The 13,263-nt window shown below is 47.8% G+C and overlaps 1 protein-coding gene across 5 annotated transcripts in view; it reads left to right on the top strand.

The window, feature by feature from the left end:
- EVA1A (eva-1 homolog A, regulator of programmed cell death) overlaps positions 1 to 13,263 on the top strand; it is a 55,131-nt gene that overhangs the window by 9,729 nt on the left and 32,139 nt on the right. Inside the window, exon 1 of one of the 5 annotated variants that reach the window (XM_071208940.1) lies at positions 1,101 to 1,938. The exons of the other annotated variants lie outside the window; for them this stretch is intronic. The gene's annotated coding sequence lies outside the window, so the exon portion shown is untranslated. Of the gene's footprint in view, positions 1 to 1,100; positions 1,939 to 13,263 lie in introns of those variants that run through there. 5 annotated transcript variants of the gene reach the window in all.

Genomic DNA, 13,263 nt, shown 5'->3' with positions numbered 1-13,263 from the left:
AGGGCAAGAGCCAGAGGAGGCACTGCTGAGTGGCCACAAATGCAGTTTGCCTCCGTAGAAGGAACTCTAGGGTCACTTTCCTTTCTACCCTGATTTTTAAGATTTCTCCTCATGATCTAGACATCTGCCATATCAATAGTTGGAAATCATTCCACCAAGTCCCTGGTAGACGTTTCAGATCTTCAGCTATGATTAGGGATGTAGAGAAATTTTCTTTCACAGTGCCTGACAGTGAATCCTCACATGCTCTCTCCAGACCATCCTGGGCTCATGTGCAATAATGCATCATCCACTGAATTTGTCTTTGAAAGACTCAGAGAACACCACCTGCTGGGGCTCCATGTCATGCAAAGGGACTTGCTCTCCTCTGCAAACACCAGGGAGGTGAGAATGATGGATGGAATAAAGCCTTGTAGGGGAAGGAGTGGGACCCAAGCATGGTGAGAGTGGGGGTGTCTTAGTGTGCCATAGAGCTGCCCATGCAAAATACCAGAACTGGGTTGGCGTTCGTAATGGGAAATGTATTAGGGGTAAAAATTATAGTTCCAAAGCCATGAAATGTCCAAATCCAGGCACCATCAGAGACTCCTTCTCACCACAGCCAGCTGCTGTTGATTCTGGGGTCCTGCCACATGGAGATGATGGCCACACATCTCTGCCAAGGCCTCTGCCTTCCCCTCTAGAGTCTCCTGGCTCCTGGGGCTTCGCTGTGGGCAGCATAGGGCTTGGCTTTTACAGGCCTCCTCGTTCAGTCTGGGCCCAGCCTCTTGGGGGCCTCTTTCCGTGCCTCTGTGCTCTGCTAGTTCCAGACTCCAGGACCTCTCTCAGCCTCTCTGTTTCCCTGTAGTTTTCTCCCTCACATAGTAGGACCAATATGGCAGCTTCCTTTCCCTCTGTGAGTGGCTGTCTCTCTCTGTATCTCTGTTTATATCAGATCCAGCAAGAAGGTGGAAACTCAACCTGTGTCACGCCTCACTCATGTAGTCCAGTCAAAAGGGTCCCACACCCGCAGGAATGGATTAGTTCAAACATGTAATCGTTTTCTTTTTGGGATTCATGAAAGAACTACACACTGTCACAGTGGGTCAGTGAGGGCTCTCACTTTGGATTGGACGAAGTCCAGTTGGATTAATCCCCTGGGCAGAGGGCAAGATGGTTGGGGGTGGGAACACATTTGTGGGAAGAGACAGAGTTGCTTGGATCTTGTAGGAAGTGGCAGGCATGTGACAAGGAGGTTTCCTGAGGTGACAGCCCTCTGCTTGGAAGGAACCTAGACGATTTGGCTGCTGACATTGAAGTGCTTTATAATTGAAAGGACACATTTTCCTATGAACGCTTTGTACCCAGGCTCAGAGGACACAAGTCCAGCAGGCTCTCAGAGGATGTATTTATCTAGGGCCAAAGTCAATCTCTGGGCTCTTTTGTTGTTCAGACTAGAGGCAGATGCCCGAGAGGGTTAAAAGCTTGACTTTGCAGGAAGTTCCGCTTTGCCTCGGTTCATGGCGTTGCCATTCTGAGGCTCAGGGCTAGAACTAGGTTTTGGCTGCCAACTTTGTGAAATTGCCTTGGTTGAAACGGCCTCTTTGCTCTTCTGGGAAACACCTCAGTGAAGGGGAGACACCTTCACAGAGAGCCTTTATGGGTAGGACTGTGCCCTCAGCACCCCCAAAGACAAGCAGCCCAGAATCAGAGAGGCCGTGCAGGAAACGGCCTCGGGGTATTTCTTTTTCCCCATACGAAGCAGCAACTCAGCTGAATTATTTGCTTGATGGCAAGCCTTCATATAATCAGGAAACATGAACAGTGAATCTTTCAAGAGCCACGTTTCTAGCTGAAGTGTCCTTTTGGGCCGGAGGACACTGTGCAAGGCAAGGGAAGAGCTCTCCTGCCCACGCCTGTCCCATCAGGTCTCCCACCTGGGTGTGGGTGTGGGGCACGGTGCGTTTGAATGGGGGTGGGTGTGATGGACAGATAGAACTCTCCTTGGTGGCGGAAGGAAGAAGCTTCAGGAGTGTGGCCCCACCTTGCCTCAGGAGACAGGGACAGGAGCTGAGCCGGGAGGGTGCATGGCTCAGTGCAGACGAGGCTCATGGGGGAGCAGCAGTCCTGATCGTGGCTTTATTCCAGTGTTGCCTCTAAGTTTGCCTTCCTGGGAAAGCCCTCGGTGCACGTCCCACACCGATTCCAAGAATGGTTGCGTAGGGCTGTACACGTGCCCCAAATCTCAAAGTCAGCGCTCTCGGTGGTGCGTTTACTGACCCAGCCTGGGATCGTGAAGGGGCCAGAAGGGTCTGGAAGGAAGTAGCCTAGTCCTGGGTGCTCAGAAAGTAACAGCTTTGACATCTTAGGTGTTTTCGCTTGTACTTTATCCATGAGGCTGACTCCAGGCTAGGTAAATCAGGCAGCCTCAGTTCCTGCCTACTTGGAGCTCATAGTCTTTAGGGAACAGGCATTAAAAGAAATACACAGATAAATACATGCTGACAAACTGTGGCAAGTAATCTGCTGGGAAAGAACAAGGTGCTCTTGGAGAGAACAAGAGGGGGTCATTTAGATGGGGGTGTCTAGCGAAGGAGGCAGACAGTGGACTAGTGTCCGCTACATCCCACAGGCCGGTTGTCGGCGGGATAGTCTATGGTGCTAAGGCAGCTCCAAGGAAGAGGGCCTGGTCTCTGGATATATAGGGCTGAGGAGGCAGTTCTGGAGAGCTTCATAAAGAAAGGGGCATTTAAGAAGAATCTAGAAGAATGGGCAGAAGTTTTCTAGGTGGAAAGGGAGGAGGGTGTTGTTGGCAGAGTGAACATGGTGTATTTGGGAGACTCTCGTTCAGCGAGAATGGAGTTTAGGCTGCATTTAAGGGAGTAGAGAGAAATGAGGCAGGAACGACAGGCACAGGCCAGTTAACCCAGTTTATTCTTTATAGGAGAGGCAAGTTCCTGGAAGGAGAGAAGAGGGATTGAGGGGAGTGTTCTAGAACAAAGATAGGCAAACTTTTCCTGGAAAGGGCCAGATTGTAAATAGTTTAGGCTTTGAGGGCTGTCTGGCTTTACTGCAAAGATCATCTCTGCCACTGTCATGTGAAAGCAGCCATGTGAGTGTGGCTTTGTTTTAATACAATTTTATATACAAAAGCAGGCAGTGGGCCGATTTTCCCATGAGCTGTAGGTTCTGGCTGTAGGGTGGCTCTGTGGAGGTTGGGTTGGAGGTGGGGAGAGAGTGGAGGCAGGGAGGGCAGTTACGAGCCATAGCTTTAATTCAGGGGACTAAAGGGACAAAATGGGGATAGCGAGGAGAAGATGGTTGGTGACATGCTCCAAAGTGAAGGTGACAGGACCATGTGACCAATTTGATGGGAACATGTCTAGTTGCTTCTTTAATGCTGAGAGGACTGATTCTTCCAGGAAGGAAAAAAGGCGGATCTCCTGGTGTATGACTCAGATCTTGTGCCCATCCTGGGTGGCCACCTGCTGGTCACCAGACCTTGTATTTGGTGCACTGCCTAGGTGACCTCATTCTTGAGAATTATCAAGAATTCTTTGGCATCTTAAGTGTTATTTCCCAGTTTACAGACTGGAGTATAGAAATGGTAATGAGTTTACCCAAAGTCTCATGTCTGGTAAATGATGGAGCTAGGACCGGACCTGGGTGTAGCATCAAAGTCTGGCATTGTTAGAATGCAGAAGCCTGGGCAGCTATTCCCTCTCTCTTCTTCCTGTGACTTCTAGGACTTCTCCAGCCCTTTTGGGTTAGCAGAGAGGAGACCTGGCTCTTATCTGCAGAAGCTGTTGAACCTGAGCCTTAGTGTCAAGTGAGGCATGAGGTTATTCTTCTGTGTTTGATGAAGGACCCAGCAAAACTCAGACCCGGACTGAGCTTTCCACCTGATGATTTGTGCTTGTTACAATGTGGAGAAGACAGCATGGTGTTAGGTTATGAACCAGGGAAAGCCTGAAGTTAAGTGCTAGATTAGAACATCGTCCCATTGGTTGCCTTATATAGATGCCCAGGAGATATTTGTCAAATTGAGGCAATAGGATCAGATGTGGAAAACTTGTAGATTTAAACCCTGGACGTCAAGGTTAGGGACTGAGAGGACAAATCTGACAAGTGTGGTCAGTTATCAGCAATCAGTTATCATTCTCCATTCATTTGTCTAATAGCCCCACTCACCATTAATTTAGTGTTTGTCCAGATAGAAACAGTCCCTGCAATGAATATTTTAAACAGGGTTTTAGAGGCAACAGAAATATTCGTGAACAACTGGATTATATCCTGAACAAAGCAGTCCTCTCAGTGAGTCCTCCTGGCCAGGACTGGGGCATGTGGTAAAGAGAAGGGCCAAGAGACCTCCGGGATCGACTTGAACCCATCACGTGGCCCACGTCCTGGGCAGGGGAGGATGCCTTTTGGGGAGATAAATGCCAGTGTCTGCCCAAAGGGTTGATCTGTTTTAATGACCAAGCCTGCCCAAGCAGGATTCGGGGCAGTTTCCACAGACCCAGGGGTCTGTGTGGGCCTCTCAGTTCGGTTCCGCCGTCTGTGGTTATTTTTCTGTCTGTTTTCTCTACATGCCGCTCCACCGTAGAGGTTCTGCCTCTGTACCAGCACCGTTTGACGGTTCCGTTTGGGATGGTTTCCTGTCCTCATGTCCCAGCCCTTGTGCCCGTCACGTGCCGTCTAGGCCTCCATCGCTGCAACTGTCCTCCCAGCCTCTCCTCACTCGGCTTTGCATTTTGCTCATCCATTTATTAATTCACGTGACGATAAATACTGAGTTCCCATTGCAGCCCAGGTGCTACCCTGAGCGCGGAGGAGAGAAGGTCAGAAAAGGCGAGAGAGACGGCTCCTGCCCTCAGGGAGGTCTTGTGGGAGGACCAACCTGAGCAGAACCAAGTGGCTGGAAAGAGGAGCGGGCGTGCAGGTGCTTCCCTCAGCCTGATGCCCTCCACGGCTCCCCAGGCCTGACGGGTAGAGTCCAAGCTCCTTGGCACGAGCCCACGTCCTGGGAAGCTCAACAGCTTCCTGCTCGCTGGTCCTTTCCTTCTCAGACCTTCTGCAGGCTTGCTCACTCTCTCTCTGTTGGAGTGCCTCCCCTCTCCCGTTCTCACCTATTCCCTGGTTGACACCTGATTCTTCCCTGAGACTCACCTCAGGGGCTTCTGGCAGGGACTCGTGTGTCCCCTGCTGCCTGCTTTTAGCTCTCAGTGCTTCCCTCTGGTGACAGTTCTCCCTCTGTAATGAGCCTGCCTGCCCGCTCACCTACCCCAAAGAGACGCTGGCCCAGCCTTATTTGTCTCAGTCGCTCCAGTGTCTAGTACAGTGCCTGTTAGTAACGAGCGCTTCATCAGTAGTGAGTGAGCGGGTGAGTCCCCTGTTCTGTGCTTGGCTTCTGCTCTCCAGGCCGGCCCTTGCCTTTGGCCTCCTTCTCCCCCAAGTCGCATGATGGGTCACCACGTTTTCTCCACCATAAGTTCAGACACCTCACTGCTCCCAACATTCTTGCCCTGGACGCCAACTACCTGGGCTGCCCCAGCCCTAGTGGTCAGAGGCCACATCTGGCTCCCCACTGACCCCTGTCTCCTCTGTCTGCAGCACTTCTTGCAGAGGCCCGTGTGCCCACAGGGGGATGGTTCTCACAGGCAGAGCAAAGCCTCCGCCATGGCCTTCCTGGGTTCTCCACTTGCAAAGATTCCCCCTTTCCCAAATCCAGGAGCAAAAGTGGCACCCTGTTTCTGCTCTGCTGATTAATTCAACAAGCTTTTTTTTTAGCACCAAGTTTACGTCCGAGATTCTGCTGTTCTAACCAAAAATGTCTCTTTAACCCTTCCTGCATAATATATAGGGTCTCTCCTGGGTATTAAATGATTTTCAAAATTCTTGTAGCATTAAAACTCTTTAAATGAAATCTCCTATGGAGTATCAATGAATAGGAGCAGAAGAAAGCATGTATTATTATTGCACTTGATAATTCTGATCTGTAACATACAGTTAATTATGAAAACAGTGAGAATTATTATGAACATGAAAACTTGAAATTGAGGTTTTGAGAGCTGCAGCCTCACAGCACTCGCACGGTGAAATGCGCACCTGCATTTGATATTGGCTATCCAGCCTTGAGGAAATTCTCACAGCTAGGCATGGGAAGCAATAGCATGATTACGTAGGGTTCCTTGTAGATGCAGGTTATTCTGATAAAAGTGATTCAGAAACTTGAAAGGGGCCTATAGGGAAAAAAAATGTTAATGTTGACTCACTAACATTATGTAGCAATTGTTTGCATTCCTTATTTGTAAAGGATCCAATTGAAAGGAATAAATGAACGGGTTCTTCCACCCATGTACATCTTTGTTTGGCAGAAAATACCTACCAAAGTTATCTTGTGCAATTACCAGATGTTAATTATGTTGTTAAAAAAAAACCTCTCAGAAACCTTAGTGTCTGTTTCTCTCTAGTGACCACTTCAAGCCTTTAAAACATCAAAAAAATGTTTAATTTGGCAGGGTGAGCCCAAACTTCAGGTGTCAGTTTCGTTGCTGACACATTATCTGCCATCGGGGGATGGCGACTGCGTGGCTCTGGGCCTTGCTAAGTTGGTCTTCTTTGGATGGTGAGAGCCTGCCAAGTGCTCCCAGCCTAAGGAGGCCCTGAGACTCCCAGCAATGTTTACCGCGGTGCAGCAGGCCGCGAGGGCCACGAGAACCGAGTGGCCTGCGAGTGTATCTTTTCTTTTCTTTTTAAAGATTGATTTCTTTCTTTCTACCCCCCACCTCATTGTTTACATTCCCTGTCTGCTCTCTGTCTGTTCTTTGTGTGCTCTCTGTATCTGTTTGTCTTTTTTTAGGAGGCACCAGGAACCAAACCTGGGAACTCCCATGTGGGAGGGAGGCACCCAGTTGCTTGAGCCACATCTGCTCCCTGCTTATTGTGTTTCTCGTTGGGTGCCCTCCTTGCACTCCCTCGTTACGTCAGCTTGTCACACCAGCCCATTGTGTCAGCTCACTGTCTTGCGAGTCGTCTTTAGGAGGCACCGGGAGCTGAGCCCAGGACCTCCCCTATGGAAGGCGAGTGCCCAGTTCCTTGAGCCACATCTGCTTCCCCTATTGTATCTTGATGAGAGCATCTGTGGAATGGCAGTCCCCACACCTTGCCTGGTGCTTCATCATGCATGGCACACATGAGTGGCGATTGTGGGGAGATACTTGCTTGCACAGTTCTACAGCATGGAGAAGACTTGCGTGGGTCTGAATTACTAAAAGACCTTTTCCGAAAGTACAGCTCTCCTAATTAACGACATATCTACATGTGTGCAGATATATTCATGGTGTGGGAAGGAGATCCTTCCTTCTGAAGTGGGCACAGGTGTGTTTACCTGCAGTGCCATGCAAACACCTGGGATCTGTAACTCTTCTCATTTGGCATCTCAGATACTTGTGTGTTGGTATGTGCTTCCCATTTAAAAAATATTTTTAATGTAATTTGAATGGGACATTTGTGGAGCCTTTGAAACAAATAGGTTGGACTCCATTGTATTAGAGTAGGGCATAAGACAACTGTGGTTTCAGAGAACTTGCAGGTTGAGACGTTGAGCAGGGTTGGCTTGGGGGGAACTCCCTTTTGCCAGCAAATGTCTGCCAGCTCAGGGTTCTCACCCCCCAGATGCTCAGCAGATTGTATTGAATTGAGCTGGCCCAGAGCCAGTCCTGAGTGGCCGTGGGACTGGCTCTTCCTGGTGAGGAACCTTCAGGAAGGCGTTGGGTAGAAGCTGCCCGCTTATCCCAGGAATTCCCCACCAGCTCTTGGGGCTCCTCACGGCCTGCTGGGAGGCTGGCACAGCCTACCTACCTAGCTTAACCCTTACTCCAGCTACCTGAGGGGCATCCCTGTCAAACTCTCTGTAGCCAGGGTTTTTGACCACACTCTCCTGACTTCTTTAGGATCCCAGGGCTCATGCTCTGGCTTGAATAAATATGTTGGACTTAGAAGTCAGCTTTGGTACTGGGAAGCCCAAACAGAAGAGAACCTAATGGTCAGGAACGCCTCGCGTAGGGCCTTATTTCTGTGAGTTCTCCATATTTGCAGGCGCCTCAGATATATTGGACTTGGAAGGTGCCGGTGGAGCGAGACTGAAGCCCTTGCTTGAGGAACTCTGATTAGGACCAAAATGGCGGCAAGTGGGATCCACAAGTCTGCCAGCATGTCCCATCTTGCACTTCTAGAGGGAAAAGCCATGCAGAATTCAGTCAGAATTGTTCTAGCATGTGTTGATGTGTCTGAAATTCTTTGCATGCCCAGTGTGGTAAGAATATTATGGCTATTTTCCTCCCAGTCTCCGTGATGGACTTTTCTTTCTCCAAGAGCTGTGGGTCTTCTCCCTCCACACTTGATCTCCTCTTCCAGGGTTTCCTCATTGTCTTTTCTTATAACTTCATCTGATGGCTGCCAAAACCTTGAACTGTCACTCCAGGGTTACTGTGGCCCTGATCTACCTTTCAAGGATATTCCCCCAAACTGTTCTTTACAAGTCTTTTTTACAAGCTAACCAGACTCAACATTTTTGTTTCTTCCTGCAGCACCTCCAGGAGGTATAGTGTGATGTATGGCCCCTATTTTCAAAGAGCTTGCAAACTAACAGAAAATATGAAAAAGCTCATACCTTTAACCCAAAAGAAGGAGCAGTTAGGCGGGCAGGGGAAGATATGAGAATGTTCTTGCAGGAGGGTTTGTGGCATGGGCTTGAAGGCTGAGTAGGACTTAGAAATGCAGTGATGTGGCTAAGTGCCTTCCAAGCAGGGCAAAACCCAGAAGGGGACCCGAGTGGGAAGTTCTGGAGAAGACGTTGGTTCTCTTTGGCTGTGTTGAAAAGGGAAGCTGGGAAGAGTTCCTGCAGGGCTTTGAATTGCACTCTGTAGGGCATGTGGATCCCCTGCCCACTATAGAGTAGCAGCATGGCATCATTAGAATGCTGTGTCAGGATGTTCAGCCTGGAACCACCATGTGAGATTGCATGAGAAAGAAAAGGGAAGAATTCCCGAGGAAGGGGAGGGGCAGTGGAGATAGAAGATAGAAGAGATGTGAGGAGAATCTTCAGGGCAAGGGAGAGGACATGACCATGATAATCCTCAAGTCTGAGTTTGAGTGATTTGGTGGCTCACGCTATTATGGACACTGGAGGGAAAAGAGGAAGTGAGATGGGGAATGAATTTAGGACGCATGAACTGGAGGGATCTCTGAGAAACCCAGGTGGAGACTCTTCTCCTCCCCTTTCCCCTCACAGAGCCCTCTGGACTCCCCTTTCAGATCAGCATAGTCTGGCTCCCACCTGACTTGTCCCAGCTGGGACCAGCTCTTCCTCAGTACACCCAGGCTCACCTGACTTGTTAGATTCTTAATCTGACCCCATCATGAGTGGGCATGAGGATTAGGACACCATTTCTGATGGGATGACCTAAGGGTGATCATGAGAACCTTGTTTCCCATTTCCAACCCATGCTTTTTACCTACCAGAACTGGCCTTTGTCACCTTGTCAAATTCCTGCCCCCTTTCTGAGAGTCTCATTCATATAAGCCCTCTTGGGACAGAAACCCTCACCCCTAGTCTGGTCCCAGGGTTCTGATATCCATGGACAGAACCCAGAGGCTAAAAACTGGTCTTTACAGAAAACTCCCTGGAGTTTCTATCTGTTCCTTCAGCCTAGGAGACACTTTGTGGTCATTGACCATTTCTAAGCTCTATAGGGTGGCCTCACCATGTGTGTTGGCAAAGTCCAGTTTCCAGTGCCTGTGCCATCATCAGGGAAGGGCCCTGGCCCTCTCTCCATCCCAGATGCTACTCTAAGTCCAATACCACCCCTCACCAGGGATTCCCAGGAAGTGTGAGATGTCCCACAAAACACTTGACTTTGCACTCACCGTGGACCTTTGGTGAAAGCATCTTGCAGCTTTGCCTCCTGAGTTTTGAATCTTCCTTTGGATTCTCACCTCCTCTTTCACTAACCTGGTTGACCCCCAAGGCTGGATACCTGAACTTGATACCATAGAAGGCCCATTGGACAGCTGGTGCTGATCCCGTCTTGGCTGTCTTTCCTGCCATGTGCAATCTGGTTCTGATGATGCCATCATCCAGTTCCATGGGAGCTTCCTTTGTGTTTATGGTTTGGGGACTGCAGAATTAAACTGAGAGTGGGGAGAGATCTGGGAACAACCAGAGCCTCCATGACTGATTTAGTTAAACATCTTCAATCACTTTCTTCTCGTTCTAAAGACTTCACATAATTAAATCCATACCCGGCCAAACTCTAAAGTTTGCACATGCTGCTTGAATTACTGTGCAATCTTCCCCTACTGTGGCTTTCTCAGAAATTAATATTTCACTGAAACTATTCCTCTGGGTCAGCTGAAGCCAGCAGCTGTGGAAACTCAACCTTTCTTTTATTCAATGAAACTTCAGGACAGGGCTGCTTTTCACATTTCTCATTTGGAAAATGAAATAAACACTTGTGGCAAAGTCCATAGGCATGAGCCAAAGAGCCCCAGCTTGTGTTTCTGTCTGTTTGGATATGAAATGATGGAACGTGAGGTTCTTGAAACCATCACATAACACAGGCACCTAAAAAGTTATCATGGCCATTTTCCGGGCACCTACTATGTGCCATCATACCTACTCCGCATCCTCACACGACCCTGACTGTGCCAGACCTGGGTGTTTACCCTCTGATCCCTGTGCTGCCCTGGATGTCAGGGCTGAGCCCAAGGCTGCCTTTCTCAGGCTCAAGGGTCGCTGGCTTCCTGCTGGGTTTGGCCAACAAAGCTGCCAGTGGGAGCCTGGAGGGTAGAAGAAAGTAGGCGGCCATGATAGTTCTTCCTCTCTCTCTCCTCCAGGTGTCTCCCCTCGCAGTGGCTGCAGCTCCTCCCTGACTCCTGCTATTTGGGTCTTCATGGTTCTAGATTCTTTCCGCTAACCCTGGCTCCTGAGCTGTGCTAATACTGCCTCTTCCCCTTGTCCCTTCAATTGCCTACTGCCTGTTGTTGCTAATCCCTGGGTTACTTCATGGTCCCCTCCCATAGGACTTTACTCCAAATCATTTCATCTTTATTAAGTCATACCAACTTGAGAAGATGTTTAAACTCTTGACTTTGACATCTCTTGCAGAAGTTTTCAAATCTCAGCTTATTATCTGCAACCTGTATTTCTCACTCTCTGCTTGTCACCAATCCCCTGCATTAAATTCCCTCTGTCGTTAATACTTAAAGCAGTTTCTCTTTTTCTGCTTAGATGCTTAATCTCTCTGACCCTCCGTTTCCTCATCTTTAAAATTATCTTTTTAAAGATAAAACATCTTTTAAAGATGAGGAAATGGAAGGTCAGAGAGATTAACTGTCTTACCCAATCTTAAAGATGGGAAGTGGTAGAGCTTGGGTTTAAACCCAGACCTGATCAGTCCTAGTGAGTGCCCATTTCCTGTACCAGCCTTCATTCTGTTTACAGGGCCACCTGAATCAGGTCTAATTCTCTTCATTGTATAACCCTTCATATTCTGGAAAAAGAAACCTATCAGGGTCTCCTCCTGCAGGATTTCCTCAGATGTAACATTATCTATCCCTTCAGCTGTTCCTATGAGAAAGAGTTTTGAATTTCCCCTAATATCCTGGCTGGGTTTTTCTAGATCAGTACTTCTTCAACATTAATGTGCAGATTCTGATTCAGGAAGATGCTAGAGATCATGCATTAAAAATTTGGTTTAATTAAACTTTTTTTTAGATGATTATAGATTCACATTCAGTTGTAAGAAATAAAACAGAGATCCTGTATACCTTTTACCCAGTTTCCCCCAATAACATTTTGCAAAACTATAAGACAGTATCACACCAGGATGTTGGCATCTATAGTCACAGAACATTTCCATTGCAATAAGGGCTTCTCATGTTACACTTTTTCTTTCTTTCTTTTTTTTTTTTTTAGTTTTAAGCATTTTAATTGAACAGTCCTTTGGCATTGAGTACATTGATAATACTACCTAACTTTTTTTTCTCTTTTTATTTTTTTCCCCATATACTCCCCATCCCCTTCACCCCACTCCTCCCACATCAACACACTCTTTCATCATCGTGGGACTTTCATTGCATTTGGTGAATACATTGTGGAGCACTGCTGCACCATGTGGATAATGGTTTACATTGTAGTTTACACTCTCCCCTAGTCCACCGAGTGGGCTATAACATACAATGTCCAGCATCTGTCCCTGCAGTACCACCCAGGACAACTCCCAGTCCTGAAAATGCCCCCACATCATATCTCTTCTTCACTCTCCCTACCATCAGCAACTACCATGGCCACTTTCTCCACATCGATGCTACAATTTCTTCCATTACTAATCACATTAGTTCCAGAGTAGAATATCAGTAAGTCCATTCTAATAGCTGTGCCCACTGTCCTGGGCCATCTTGGGCAACCTTACCACTCCATGCCTCAGTTTTCCATCTGAAAAATGGGGATGATAACAGTGCCTACCTCACAGGGTTATTTTGAGGCTAAAATATTCTACATAAAACATTTGTACATTGCCTGGTGGCAGAGGAAATTCTCAATAAATGTGAGACATATTTTAATAACTAGTTCTTAAACTAACAATAGTTCAAGGTTTAATTTAAATGTTACTTTTTCACAAAGTCTTTATAGGTCCTTCCCACTGCTACTTGATCATTGAAATTAATTAATCTGCCCCCACACCATTTAACTTATATTAATTTTTCAGTTCATTCTGCTTGCATTGTTGGTAGCTAAATTACAGATCTCTCTTGCTTATCATATCTTGTTCCTTTCTGGAGTCATTCATTTAAAGCCAGCATTTACTATGAGTCAGGCGTTGGGGCAAAGCTGGGGCAAAGTTGGGGCAAAGCCATCAGGGAGTTCTCAGTCCCTTGGTGGTAGCAGGCTGCCTTGCTCAATAAGTGGTTCCAGTGGGACTTAATAAATATTTGTGTTGAATTTAGATCAGGAGATGCTGTGCTGGGACAGGAAGGTAGGCTGCCTCCAGGCTAAGTGGTATCACAGTGTGTTAAAGTTAGAATCATTTGATGAGCCATCCATTGTACTGTCCATTGTACTGTCACCTGCCTAGACCTAAGCGGTGGCCCAGCCTTGGTATTAGATCCCTGCCGTAACAGCACCTCCAGGGGCTGTGGCCATACGTGAGTCCTGCCCTGGCTCCAGCAGGTCCCAGCTCTGGTTCTGTAACTCACCCCTTCTGTAGAAATCGAGATGAA

This window comes from Dasypus novemcinctus, chromosome 17, assembly GCF_030445035.2.
Source record: "Dasypus novemcinctus isolate mDasNov1 chromosome 17, mDasNov1.1.hap2, whole genome shotgun sequence".
Classification (NCBI taxonomy): Eukaryota; Metazoa; Chordata; class Mammalia; order Cingulata; family Dasypodidae; genus Dasypus; species Dasypus novemcinctus.
Note: the sequence above shows the minus strand (reverse complement) of the source record. Positions and strands in the feature narration are given on the sequence as shown.